Below are 14,130 nucleotides of genomic sequence, written 5' to 3'. Positions count from 1 at the left end.
TTTACGATTTGTATTTCATATACCTTTGACTATTGGATGTTCTTATAGGTACTTTAGTATTGCCAGTGTAACAGTATAGCTTCTGTCCCTCACCTCGCCCCTCCCTGGGCTCAAACCAGGAACACTTCGACAACAGCCACCCTCGAAGCATCGTTACCCATCGCTCCACAAAATCCGCGGCCTATGCAGAGCAAGGGGAACAACTACTCCAAGTCTCAGAGCGAGTGACGTTTGTAACGCTATTAGCGCGCATCCCACTAACTAGCTAGCCCTTACACATCGGTTACACCAGCCTAATCTCGGGAGTTGATAGACTTGAAGTCATAAACAGCTCAATGCTTGAAGCATTGTGAAGAGCTGCTGGCAAAACGCACGAAAGTGCTGTTTGAATGAATGCTTACGAGCCTGCTGCTGCCTACCACCGCTCAGTCAGACTGCTCTATCAAATATTAAATCATATACTTAATTATAACATAATAACACACAGAAATAAGAGGCTTTATTTTTTTGATTTGATTTGATTTGATTTGGCTTTGGTCTTTAATATGGTCAAATCCGGAAACGATCATCTCAAAAACAAGACGTTTATTCTTTCAGTGAAATACGGAACTGTTACATATTTCATCTAACGGGTGGCATCCATAAGTCTAAATATTCCTGTTACATTGCACAACCTTCAATGTTATGTCATAATTACGTAAAATTCTGGCAAATTTGCTGGCCCAAACTGTTGCATATACACTGACTGCATGCAATGAACGCAAGAGAAGTGACAATTTCACCTGATTAATATTGCCTGCTAACCTGGATTTCTTTGAGCTAAATATGCAGGTTTAAAAATATATACTTCTGTGTATTGATTTTAAGAAAGGTTCGCAAATGCGCTTTTGTTTAAATCATCCCCCGTTTGGCGAAGTTGGCTGTCTTTGTTAGGAAGAAATAGTCTTCACACAGTTCGCAATGAGCCAGATTACACAGTTCGCAATAAGTAATGTTAGCAGGCAATATTAACTAAATATGCAGGTTTAAAAAATATATACTTGTGTATTGATTTTAAGAAAGGCATTGATGTTTATGGTTAGGTACACATTGGAGCAACGACAGTCCTTTTTCGCGAATACGCACCGCATCGATTATATGCAACGCAGGACATGCTAGATAAACTAGTAATATCATCAACCATGTGTAGTTAACTAGTGATTATGATTGATTGATTGTTTTTAATAAGATAAGTTTAATGCTAGCTAGCAACTTACCTTGGCTTACTGCATTCGCGTAACAGGCAGTCTCCTCGTGGAGTGCAATGAGAGGCAGGTGGTTAGAGGGTTGGACTAGTTAACTGTAAGGTTGCAAGATTGAATCCCCTGAGCTGACATGGTAAAAATCTGTCTTTCTGCCCCTGAATGAGGCAGTTAACCCACCGTTCCTCGACCGTCATTGAAAATAAGAATGTGTTCTTCACTGACTTGCCTCATTAAATAAAGGTGTAAAAAAAAAAAAAATAAAAATAGTGGCCAAAAATACCGATTTCCAAATGTTATGAAAACTTGACATTGGCCCTAATTAATCGGCCATTCCGATTATTCGGTCAACCTCTAGTGTCAAGTAATTATCTTTTTGTTTTCTCATGATTTGGATGGGTCTAATTGCGGGTGAATATGTGGTCTGGGTTGAGGCCAGGTGCTGCAGACTGTTCTAGTGCCCTTGCCAATTTGTTGATATATATGTTGAAGAGAGTGAGGCTTAATGGCCCTGTGGAAAGAAATGTGTCTGTTTTATGCCAATTGTAATTGCACACGTGTTGTACTATAATTTGCTAAAAGCCAATTTGACATTTGCTCAGTACATTGTTTTCTCTGAGGAGTCTGCTCTCTCTCCCTCTCTCTCTCTCGTCCCCCCTTTCTCTCTCTCTCCCTCTCTCTCTCTCTCGCCCCCCCTTTCTCTCTCTCCCTGGCCATTAGTATTCCATAGACAGGAAGTACAGTAAGAATGTGTCTGTGTATCGGGTCCAGGGAAAGTATTATGCTGCTCGGTGACTCTGAGGAGATTAAACAGCTCTCACTAGAACGTCTTTCTCTTGTGCTGTGTCCTCTGACGCCCTGCCTTTATCCCTCTGAGAGACCCGTCTGTCGCTCTGATTAAAGACCTGCCTATTGGTGTTGATACTGAATGTACTACTTCTTGGAAGTGACTTTGAAAACAAGCTTGAGTTGTTTTCTCTGTCTAGTTTGACTCTCTGATACAGGGCACAGACACACTCAGTTTTCAAGTTTTAAGTTTTAATGTCACATGCACAAGTACAGTGAAATGGCTTTCTTGCAAACTCAAAACCCAACCATGCAATAATCGATAACAATGTATTACTTATTGTTAATTGTTGCTGTGATGCTCAGTAGCAGCTGCACAATGCACCTGTTGTTGTTTGAATACCTGTTACACCCCTACCTAAAAACGGTTATATTAGGTTCCTAATACTAGGTCGTTATAATTAGGGGTTCAAGCACAAGGCTGGGTAAAACCCTATTGTATTTGTTGGCGTTGATTATTATTATTCCAGTTCTGCCAAAATGTTGTGAAAAGATGCACATTCCCGTGAGATAGTAAGGTCTAGGTAGCAACCTGGCATGATGGGAAAGGGCCAAGGGCCACACGCCCCTCACCCCGCGTAACGTAGAGTTGTGAAATTCGGTACATAGGTCCCTCTCCTCACAAGGAACACATTTGCATAAGAACCTATGAGGTCCGCAATGATGGATTTTCCGCCATTTAGAATTTTGTGAGGAACACTTCAAATGCAAAGGTTTCACAACGCAATAGTTTTCAGGTTAATATGTCAAACAACATGATGCCTACTGACCAATAAACATTCACGTGGGTGTGGTCTGGCACGTAAATGCATATAAATCCAACACAGATATTTGTATTGTAATAAAAGTTGGTGCACATGTTCCAAACACTGTCAAGACTCAACATATGCAAGCACATTCAGATCGACCACACGTTGATGCTATAACAGGCACATGTTTATATTGCTTGATCTGTTTGACTCAGAGTGATGAAATTTGGCACACATGCTCAGGGATATAAATCTACCTAACTGGTAAAGTTTGATTCAGTTTAGCTGCATGGTGACGCTGTTGAAGAGGAAAAAACATTCATGCAAGCTCATTGGCTCATAGCGCCCATATTGTTTGAGCTAGAGTCCTGTAAAATATTGTGTTTAAAGACATGGGTACATATATGCTATATACCAAATGTGGTGCCAATCAGTGCAGCGGTTCTGGAGAAGAAGACTTTAAAGTAGTCAACATCATTGATAATGGTCCAAAATACATCAAAAGCATATTGCATGATCTGTTTGTGTCGAGTTCTGATACTTGGCAAGCATGGTAAGGAGTACAGAAGTAGCTCATCCTAGGGCAATGTGTCCAATGTGTCCTGAGGGTGGCACTATTTAGCCAAAGCTTGAACCCTTGGCATGGCTGCTTGCAGCTATATTTTTTCCCATTTAATTTTGAAGTAAAATAGACTTGCATGGCATTGCACTCTCTCTCTGTCTCGACCCCGTTACCCAGACTCTGTTCCCAGTGTCCACTCCAGTATGTTTGTCTGAAGATGTGACACAGAGGCAGTGGGACAATAGTTTTATCCTCATGGAACAGGCAGCGACCCCTGACCTTTACAGGATTAAAGGTCACAGGGTGTGGGAGGGAGGGGCGGACCGGGACCCCATACTGTGGTCTTTGTTTTTAAATGGCACCAACACACAGGATGGACTGAAATAGTCTTTCACTCAGTCAGTCTCTCAGTCTGGCTGGTCTCTCTGGGGTCTGTTGTTGTCCTGTGCTCACTTAGAGTAAGCTGCCTACTAAATATACAAGTTTTTGTCCCTCATAAGATACAGTAGGCATATGTCTATGGTCATGTATAGTCAGCTCAACAGTAATAGGCCTATGCCTGCTGAATGTGGCCTTAGGCACAGTGTAGTAGTTGGTCTTTGACTGCTGAATGTGGCCTTAGGCACAGTGTAGTAGTAGGTCTATGACTTCTAAATGTAGCCTAGGCACAGTGTAGTAGTTGGTCTTTGACTGCTGAATGTGGCCTTAGGCACAGTGTAGTAGTTGGTCTTTGACTGCTAAATGTAGCCTAGGCACAGTGTAGTAGTAGGTATTTGACTGCTAAATGTAGCCTAGGCACAGTGTAGTAGTAGGTCTATGACTTCTAAATGTAGCCTTAGGAATTGTGTAGTAGTTGGTCTTTGACTGCTGAATGTGGCCTTAGGCACAGTGTAGTAGTAGGTCTATGACTTCTAAATGTAGCCTAGGCACAGTGTAGTAGTTGGTCTTTGACTGCTGAATGTGGCCTTAGGCACAGTGTAGTAGTAGGTCTATGACTTCTAAATGTAGCCTAGGCACAGTGTAGTAGTTGGTCTTTGACTGCTGAATGTGGCCTTAGGCACAGTGTAGTAGTAGGTCTATGACTTCTAAATGTAGCCTAGGCACAGTGTAGTAGTTGGTCTTTGACTGCTGAATGTGGCCTTAGGCACAGTGTAGTAGTAGGTCTATGACTTCTAAATGTAGCCTAGGCACAGTGTAGTAGTAGGTCTTTGACTTCTAAATGTAGCCTAGGCACAGTGTAGTAGTAGGTCTATGACTTCTAAATGTAGCCTTAGGCATTGTGTAGTAGTAGGTCTATGACTTCTAAATGTAGCCTAGGCACAGTGTAGAGCAGGCTACCAGTTTTATCCTTCACAAGATACAGTATTATAATATGTCTAGTTTAGACAAGGTCTTGCTGTTTTCTTCTCATCACGTTGGTTTCTGTCAGATTGTTTATCTTCCCCTGAGAAGAATAGTGAGCACCCACCCTTTGTGTGTGTTAGATAAACCCAGGATGCTTGAGGTACGCTACTGTTATCCAGATCATTTAGTCTAAAGTACTGTTGTATTGTAGTACAAAAGGCCAGGAGTCATCATCCCTCTGTAAATGCCTGGGTATTATTGTTTCTTTATATACAGTTGAAGTCATAAGTTTACATACACCTTAGCCAAATACATTTAAATTCAGTTTTTCACAATTCCTGACATGTAATCCTAGTAAAAATGCCCTGTCTAAGGTCAGTTAGGATCACCACTTTATTTTAAGAATGTGAAATGTCAGAATAATAGTAGAGAGAATGATTAATTTCAGTTTTTATTTCTTTCATCACATTCCCAATGGGTCAAAAGTTTACGTACACTCAAATAGTATTGGTAGCATGGTCTTTTAAATGGTTTAACTTGGGTCAAACGTTTTGGGTAGCCTTCCACAAGCTTCCCACAATAAGTTGGCCCATTCCTCCTGACATAGCTGCTGTAACTGAGTCAGGTTATAGCTGCTGTAACTGAGTCAGGTTTGTAGGCCTCCTTGCTCACGCACACTTTTTCAGTTCTGCCCACAAATTTCCTATGGGATTGAGGTCAGGGCTTTGTGATGGCCACTCCAATACCTTGACTTTGTTGTCCTTAAGCCATTTTGCCACAACTTTGGAAGTATACATGGGGTCATTCTCCATTTGGAAGACCCATTTGCGACCAAGCTTTAACTTCCTGACTGATGTCTTGAGATGTTGCTTCAATATATACACAAATATTTTCTCCTTCATGATGCCATCTATTTTGTGAAGTGCACCAGTCCCTCCTCCAGCAAAGCACCCCCACAACATGATGTTGCCACCCCCTTCATCTGTAGGAGACAGAACGAGTCTCCTTCCTGAGCGGTATGACGGCTGCGTGGTCCCATGGTGTTTATACTTGCATACTATTGTTTGTACAGATGAACGTGGTACCCTCTGGCATTTGAAAATTGTTCCCAAGAATGAACCAGAATTGTGGAGGTCTACAATGTCTTTTGATCACCCATGAAGGCACTGAGTTTGAAGGTAGGCCTTGAAATACATCCACAGGTACATCTCCAATGGACTCAAATGATGTCAATTAGCCTATCAGAAGCTTCTAAAGCCATGACATATTTTTCTGGAATTTTCCAAGCTGTTTAAAAACACAGTCAACTTCTGACCCACAGGAATTGTGATATGGTGAATTATACCATATCATACCCCCCTTTCTGTCTCTCCCTGGCCATTAGTATTCCATAGACAGGAAGTACAGTATTTGGGAAAAATTCACTATATGTATTAAAGTAGTCAAAAGTTGTGCCCAATAGAAATGCATGTTTAATAATGTATTGTTTCACTTTGATTTTAAATAAGAATGGAATATGTTTCTGAACACTTATACATGAATGTGGATGCTACCATGATTACAGATAATGATGAATGAATCGTGAACACTGATGAGTGAGAAAGTTTACAGATGCACAAATATCATACCCCCAAGACATGCTAATCACTCACCACTACAATAACAGCTTGCGTGTCTTTTTGCAGAGTAAGACTTTTTGTGGAAGGTACTAAGCTGCATACAGACCCCCGCTATCAGGAATTAAGGTAAGACCCAAGTGTAGTAACAATGTTTATTGTAACAACAGGGGGCAGGCAAACGACAGGCCAAGGCACAGGACAGCAGGCAGGCTCAGGGTCAGATCAGGTAGAGGTCGGTAATCCAGAAGTGTGGCAAAGGTACAGGATGGCAGGCAGCGTCATGGACAGGCAGAGTGGTCATGCGGGCGTGTACAGGGCCAGGACAGGCGAGGGCCGAAAACCAGGCGGACAAGAAAATAGAAACTGGAAAAATCAGGAACTGAGACACAAAACGCTGGTAGGCTGGAACAAACAAGACTAGCTGGCAACAGACAGAAAACACAGGACACAGAGGATAAGTGGGAAAGATGGGTGATACATGGAGGGGGTGGAGACAAGGACAGGAGAGGGACGCCACCTGGCGATCCACCTGGGCGGTACCTGGTTGACTGAGGTGCCGGCGGTGAAAGTCGGCGATGAGGGCCGGGTCCAGGATGTCTTTAGCGGGAACCCAGCACCTCTCCTCCGGGCCATAACCCTCCTAGTTAACCAGGTACTTGAAACACCGGCCCCGTTGTCGAACCCTCAGGAGGCATCTCACCGTGTACGCTGGCTGGCCATTGATGACACGAGGGGAGGAATGGGCCTAGAAACAGAAGACAAGGGGCTGTCAGACATGGTTTTGACTCTAGACACGGAAAAGGTAGGAAAAATACGGAGGGTACGGGGCAACAGAGGACGAACAGCAGAGGGGCTAATGATCTTGGAGCGGGGGAGGTCTCGGCTTCCAAGAGTGTAGCCGTGGCACAATAGCAGCATGCCAGCGCCTCAGGCTTGACCTTCTGGGATACCGGTAAGTGCTGCGGAATTTCCAATCCCCCAGGAAGATGTCCCGGGGCAGGCAGAGCTGACTTCAGGCAATGAGTGTGGCAGGATGGGCTCTAGCCCACGATGGCACCAGTAGCCCAGTCAATGGATGGGTTGTGTCGCTGGAGCCAAGAGAATCCCAATACCACAGGAACCTGCAGGGACACTCGTAGGTTAACGGGGGTGGGCTTATGGGTGACCAGGCCTATTGAGCGCTCGTCCAGCGCTCTAACATCCATGTGAATGGAGAGGGGTTGAGTAGGGATGCCCAGCTCGGACGGCAGGGTTGCGTCCATGAGACTCACCTCGGCCCCCGAGTCGATGAGTATCTGGAGAGACTTGGACTGGTCGCCCCACAGAAGGGTGGCATGGAGAGGGGGGCGAGCAAGGGGAGAAAACAATTATCTTGAAGACCCACCAGAGTACGCACTCCAACGAATGAGCTAGGTCTCTTGAAGGGACAGGTAGACACAATATGACTGGCGGTACCGCAATACAGACAACTCTGGGTCTCAAGTCTGCATACTCATTAGACTGGAGACAGCCTGGCCCTGCTGAGCTGCATCGGCTTGGGAAGAGGTGAATCGGCAGTCTCCGGAGGCTCTTGGACGGAGCTCGAATCCTTTAAGGGACGTAGACACCAGGGACTTCCGGAGTTTATCAGATGCCACGTGGGATCACTGAGTGAGAGATTAGGACCGCAATCGGACCTCTTCTCCCTCCTATGTTCCCGTAGTCGACCATCGATCCAGATCATCGATCCGATGAATGAGTCGAGATCCGTCAGTAGTTCTCGGGCTGCCAGCTCATCCTGAGAGTGAACTGTAGCCTATTGCCTGTTTCTGTTTGAGTCTTTTAAGAGTGTTTTAAGAATGTGAAACAACTGTTTGCTGCTTTTCATTAAATCATGTCTTATAGGCTAAAGGATTTTGTTCATATGTGCATAATATTATATTTTGTAGCAACCGAATTTATGAAAATGAACAATTCATGCGAAAATACTTCTGGTAAAATGCTGACATTTGGTCATTTCAATTTAAAAAATACTGAAGAAATTGAATTATTGTTATTTTAGAGACACAAAGAACATTTTACATTTTGGGAATTTAGCAGACACTCTTATCCAGAGCGACTTACAGTGAATCCATTCATCTTAAGATTTGTTCTGCTATTGGGGTGCCAGGACAGAGAAAAGCTTGGACTGGCCTGAGCGGACCTGCCCTCCCATAGGGGTGGGAGGGCCAAGAGACCTGAAGTGGCCTGAAGGTAGGGAGGGGCAGTTCCTCTTGCTGCTCTGTAGGTAAGCCCCAGGGTCTTGTAGTGGATGTGATCTTCGACTGGAAGCCAGTGGAGTGAGTGGAGGAGTGGGGTGACATGGGTCTCACCATCATCATTAACATTATTTACATAATTCAAATTCACCAAATCGTTTTGTTCATACGCGTTATAAGGCTTATGAACAAAATTATTTGTTAATGATGATGGTGAGAGCCCAGTAACATATGGACTCCCATCCCTTTCATCATAGAGACTATTGTTACTTCCACCTCAAACTCAACCTCAACAAGACCTGCCCGCTCAAGGCCTGCCCGCTCAGGACCTCCTATGACCAGGTTAATACCTGACAGTACTTCCTATGACCAGGTTAATACCTGTCAGTACATCCTATGACCAGGTTAATACCTGTCAGTACTTCCTATGACCAGGTTAATACCTGTCAGTACTTCATATGACCAGGTTAATACCTGACAGTACTTCCTATGACCAGGTTAATACCTGTCAGTACTTCATATGACCAGGTTAATACCTGACAGTACTTCCTATGACCAGGTTAATACCTGACAGTACTTCCTATGACCAGGTTAATACCTGTCAGTACATCCTATGACCAGGTTAATACCTGTCAGTACATCCTATGACCAGGTTAATACCTGTCAGTACTTCCTATGACCAGGTTAATACCTGTCAGTACTTCCTATGACCAGGTTAATACCTGACAGTACTTCCTATGACCAGGTTAATACCTGTCAGTACTTCCTATGACCAGGTTAATACCTCACAGTACCTTCTATGACCAGGTTAATACCTGTCAGTACCTCCTATGACCAGGTTAATGCCTCACAGTACCTTCTATGACCAGGTTAATACCTGTCAGTACTTCATATGACCAGGTTAATACCTCACAGTACCTTCTATGACCAGGTTAATACCTGTCAGTACTTCCTATGACCAGGTTAATACCTGTCAGTACGTCCTATGACCAGGTTAATACCTGTCAGTACTTCCTATGACCAGGTTAATACCTGTCAGTACTTCCTATGACCAGGTTAATACCTGACAGTACTTCCTATGACCAGGTTAATACCTGTCAGTACTTCCTATGACCAGGTTAATACCTCACAGTACCTTCTATGTGACCAGGTTAATACCTGTCAGTACTTCCTATGACCAGGTTAATGCCTCACAGTACCTTCTATGACCAGGTTAATACCTGTCAGTACTTCATATGACCAGGTTAATACCTCACAGTACCTTCTATGACCAGGTTAATACCTGTCAGTACTTCCTATGACCAGGTTAATACCTCACAGTACCTTCTATGACCAGGTTAATACCTCAGTACCTCCTATGACCAGGTTAATACCTCAGCACCTCCTATGACCAGGTTAATACCTCTCAGTACATTCTATGGCCAGGTTAATACCTCTCAGTACATCCTATGACCAGGTTAATACCTCAGCACCTCCTATGACCAGGTTAATACCTCAGTACCTCCTATGACCAGGTTAATACCTCACAGTACCTTCTATGACCAGGTTAATACCTCAGTACTTCCTATGACCAGGTTAATGCCTCACAGTACCTTCTATGACCAGGTTAATACCTGTCAGTACTTCATATGACCAGGTTAATACCTCACAGTACCTTCTATGACCAGGTTAATACCTGTCAGTACTTCCTATGACCAGGTTAATACCTCACAGTACCTTCTATGACCAGGTTAATACCTCAGTACTTCCTATGACCAGGTTAATACCTCACAGTACCTTCTATGACCAGGTTAATACCTGTCAGTACTTCCTATGACCAGGTTAATGACTCACAGTACCTTCTATGACCAGGTTAATACCTGTCAGTACTTCCTATGACCAGGTTAATACCTCACAGTACCTTCTATGACCAGGTTAATACCTCAGTACCTCCTATGACCAGGTTAATACCTCACAGTACCTTCTATGACCAGGTTAATACCTCAGTACCTCCTATGACCAGGTTAATACCTCAGCACCTCCTATGACCAGGTTAATACCTCACAGTACCTTCTATGACCAGGTTAATACCTCACAGTACCTTCTATGACCAGGTTAATACCTCAGTACCTCCTATGACCAGGTTAATACCTCAGCACCTCCTATGACCAGGTTAATACCTCTCAGTACATTCTATGACCAGGTTAATACCTGTCAGTACATCCTATGACCAGGTTAATACCTCTCAGTACATTCTATGGCCAGGTTAATACCTCTCAGTACATCCTATGACCAGGTTAATACCTCAGTACCACCCAGTTGGTTCCTGGTTTTGTTTCCTAACGCTATTATAAGGTTACTACAGTGTTATTGTCTGTCTGCTCTGGGTTGTTTCGTAATTGTATTTATTGTCTGAGAGGAGCTCAGGTTGAGGAAACGAGTCTTGCTGACATGGTCTGGTCTGGTCTGCTGCTCAAACAGATAACTGGAAGCAGGCCTTGACACGCTCTTCACACTCAACCCCCCTCCTTTTCACCCTCTTTGTGCTCTCTGTCTCTGCTCTCTATCTATCTCTCTGTCTATCTCTTTGTCTTATTTAACCTTTATTTAGGCAGGGGAGTTCCCATTGGGACCAAGGTCTCTTTCGCTACAGAGTTCAGTCAACCAACTCAGCTTGAGAACTTGTTGCCAGAAAGTTACATCCTAGTTACAATTCTAATTACAATGTCATTGCCAACATGGGTGGTAGTTTGCCAAACTCTTGGTTGGCAGCCGGGGGCTGTTGTCCTGCTAGTCGACCCACGCAGTAGTGCCAGCTCAGGCATTCCCTCCATCTGTCCCTCCGTTCCTTCCACCCCCCTGCCTGGCATCGAAATCTGCTCTCCTGATCACATGGTGGGACCAAAGAAAAGGGGAAAAATAAAGAAAGGATTTATCCTGGGCTTAAAGGAGAGAACAACCCTCATGTTCTTTTCCTCTCTTAGAAGTCAGTGTTGTAATGTGATCCAGCACAGAACCTGTCGGTCCGCCTGGCTTGACCCTTACCCTGCCCCTTACCCTGACCCTGACCCTGACCTTGACCCTTACGCTTACTCTGTCCCTTACCCTGACCCTTACCCTGACCTTGACCCTTACTCTGCCCCTTACCCTGACCCTTACCCTGACCTTGACCCTTACTCTGCCCCTTACCCTGACCTTGACCCTGACCCTTACTCTGACCCTTACCCTGACCCTTACCCTGACCTTGACCCTTACTCTGCCCCTTACGCTGACCCTGACCTTGACCCTTACGCTTACTCTGCTCCTTACCCTGACCCTTACCCTGACCTTGACCCTTACTCTGCCCCTTACCCTGCCCCTTACTCTGACCCTTACCGTGACCCTGACTCTACCCCTTACCCTGCCCCTTACCCTGAACCTTACCCTGACCTTGACCCTTACTCTGTCCCTTACCCTGACCCTTACCCTGACCCTTACCCTGACCTTGACCCTGACCCTGACTCTACCCCTTACCCTGACCCTTACTCTGACCCTGACTCTACCCCTTACCCTGACCCTTACTCTGACCCTGACTCTACCCCTTACCCTGACCCTTACTCTGACCCTGACCCTGACTCTACCCCTTACCCTGACCCTGACTCTACCCCTTACCCTGACCCTTACTCTGACCCTTACCCTGACCTTGACCCTTACGCTTACTCTGCCCCTTACCCTGTCCCTTACCCTGTCCCTTACCCTGACTCTGACCCTTACCCTGCCCCTTACTCTGACCCTTAACCTGCCCCTTACTCTGACCCTTACCTGCCCCTTACAGACAGACAGACAGACAGACAGACAGACAGACAGACAGACAGGCAGGCAGGCAGGCAGGCAGGCAGGCAGGCAGACAGACAGGCCACAGCACTGAGCACTGCAGGACAGGCAGACAGACAGGCCAAAGCACTGAGCACTGCAGGACAGACAGACAGACAGGCCACAGCACTGAGCACTGCAGGACAGACAGGCCGTCCACAGGACTGAGCACTGTAGGACTAGCAGACAGACAGGTCACAGCACTGCAGGACTAGCAGGCAGACAGGCCACAGCACTGCAGGACTATTAGGCAGACAGGCCACAGCACTGAGCACTGCAGGATAGGCAGACAGGCAGGCCACAGCACTGCAGGACAGGCAGACAGGCAGGCCACAGTACTGCAGGACAGGCAGACAGGCAGGCCACAGCACTGCAGGACAAGCAGACAGGCAGGCCACAGCACTGCAGGACATACAGACAGACAGGCCACAGCACTGCAGGACATACAGACAGACAGGCCACAGCACTGCAGGACATACAGACAGACAGGCCACAGCACTGCAGGACAGGCAGGCCACAGCACTGAGCACTGCAGGACATACAGACAGGCAGGCCACAGCACTGCAGGACAGGCAGACACCCTTATTATCTGTTCTGTTGACTTCCTGTCTGTCTGTATGTCTGTCTCTCTATTGCTTTTTCTCTCTCTATCGCTCTCTTTCTCTCTCTGTCTCTCTTTATTGCTCTCTCTCTCTCTTTGTCTCTTTCTCTCTCTCTGTCTCTCTTTTTCTCTCCATCTGTTTCTCTCTCTGTCCCTCACTGTGTTTTCTTCTCTCTCTTGCCTTGTTGCTATTATAACCTGATTACCAACAGAATTAGAGCAGTTAAAAGAAATGCTTTCAGCACACCAGCATTCAGTTCTCGAACCACCCAGTTTATAATACCGTTCATCCCATGTCTGAGCCGGGGTTATTGTGTGTTGATCCAAAGGTAAGCTTGCTAGATTGGCTGTTGGTGTGTAGTGAAACCAGCTTTCAAACATCTTCACACCAGGTCTACATTGACCGCTTCACATCCTGGTCTTTGTGTCTGAACAGACTGAACTGGTCTGACTGACCACCCTAGAATGGAGTACATTGATGAATACACAGAGGAGAGGAAATGAGAGGAGAGCTGAAGGGGAGGAACAGGAGAGGAGAAGAAGGTCCAAGTGTATATAACCAGAGAACTGGTCTGACTGCAGTGGCCCCTAGAATAAACCCTGTGTGAATACACACAGAGAGGAGAAGGAGAGGAGTGGAGTGGAGGGGGAGGAGAGGAGAGGAGTGGAGGGAGGGGGAGGAGAGGAGGGGGAGGAGGGGGGAGGGAGGGAGAGGAGTTGAGGGAGGGGGAGGAGAGGGAGAGGAGGGGGGAGAGAGAGGAGTGGAGGGGGAGGAGAGGAGAGGAGTGGAGGGAGGGGGGGAGTAGAGGAGAGGAGGGGGGAGGAGAGGAGTTGAGGGGAGGGGGGAGGAGAGGAGGAGGAGGGAGGGGGAGGAGAGGAGTGGAGGGAGGGGGAGGAGAGGGAGGGGGAGGAGAGGAGTTGAGGGAGGTGGAGGAGAGGAGTTGAGGGGGAGGAGAGGAGAGGAGTGGAGGGGGAGGAGAGGAGTGGAGGGGGAGGAGAGGAGAGCGAAGGTGTGTGTGTGTGCATGCGTGTGTGTGAGAGGAGAGGCTGTGTGTGTGCGTGCGTGCGTGTGAGAGAGAGAGAGAAGCTGTGTGTGTGTG

At 46.1% G+C, this 14,130-nt stretch overlaps 1 protein-coding gene across 4 annotated transcripts in view; it reads left to right on the top strand.

Moving 5' to 3' along the window:
• LOC135545551 (NEDD4-binding protein 3-A-like) overlaps window positions 1-14,130 on the top strand; it is a 95,380-nt gene that overhangs the window by 10,368 nt on the left and 70,882 nt on the right. Inside the window, exons 2-3 of one of the 4 annotated variants that reach the window (XM_064973221.1) lie at window positions 5,815-5,920; window positions 6,428-6,487. The exons of 2 other annotated variants lie outside the window; for them this stretch is intronic. The gene's annotated coding sequence lies outside the window, so the exon portion shown is untranslated. The remainder of the gene's footprint in view (window positions 1-5,814; window positions 5,921-6,427; window positions 6,488-14,130) is intronic. One more of the 4 variants, XM_064973223.1, reaches the window with a different exon arrangement.

This window comes from Oncorhynchus masou, chromosome 9 (assembly GCF_036934945.1).
Source record: "Oncorhynchus masou masou isolate Uvic2021 chromosome 9, UVic_Omas_1.1, whole genome shotgun sequence".
Taxonomy (NCBI): domain Eukaryota; kingdom Metazoa; phylum Chordata; class Actinopteri; order Salmoniformes; family Salmonidae; genus Oncorhynchus; species Oncorhynchus masou.
The sequence above is the reverse complement of the archived record's forward strand: the minus strand, read 5'-3'. Positions and strand labels throughout refer to the sequence as shown.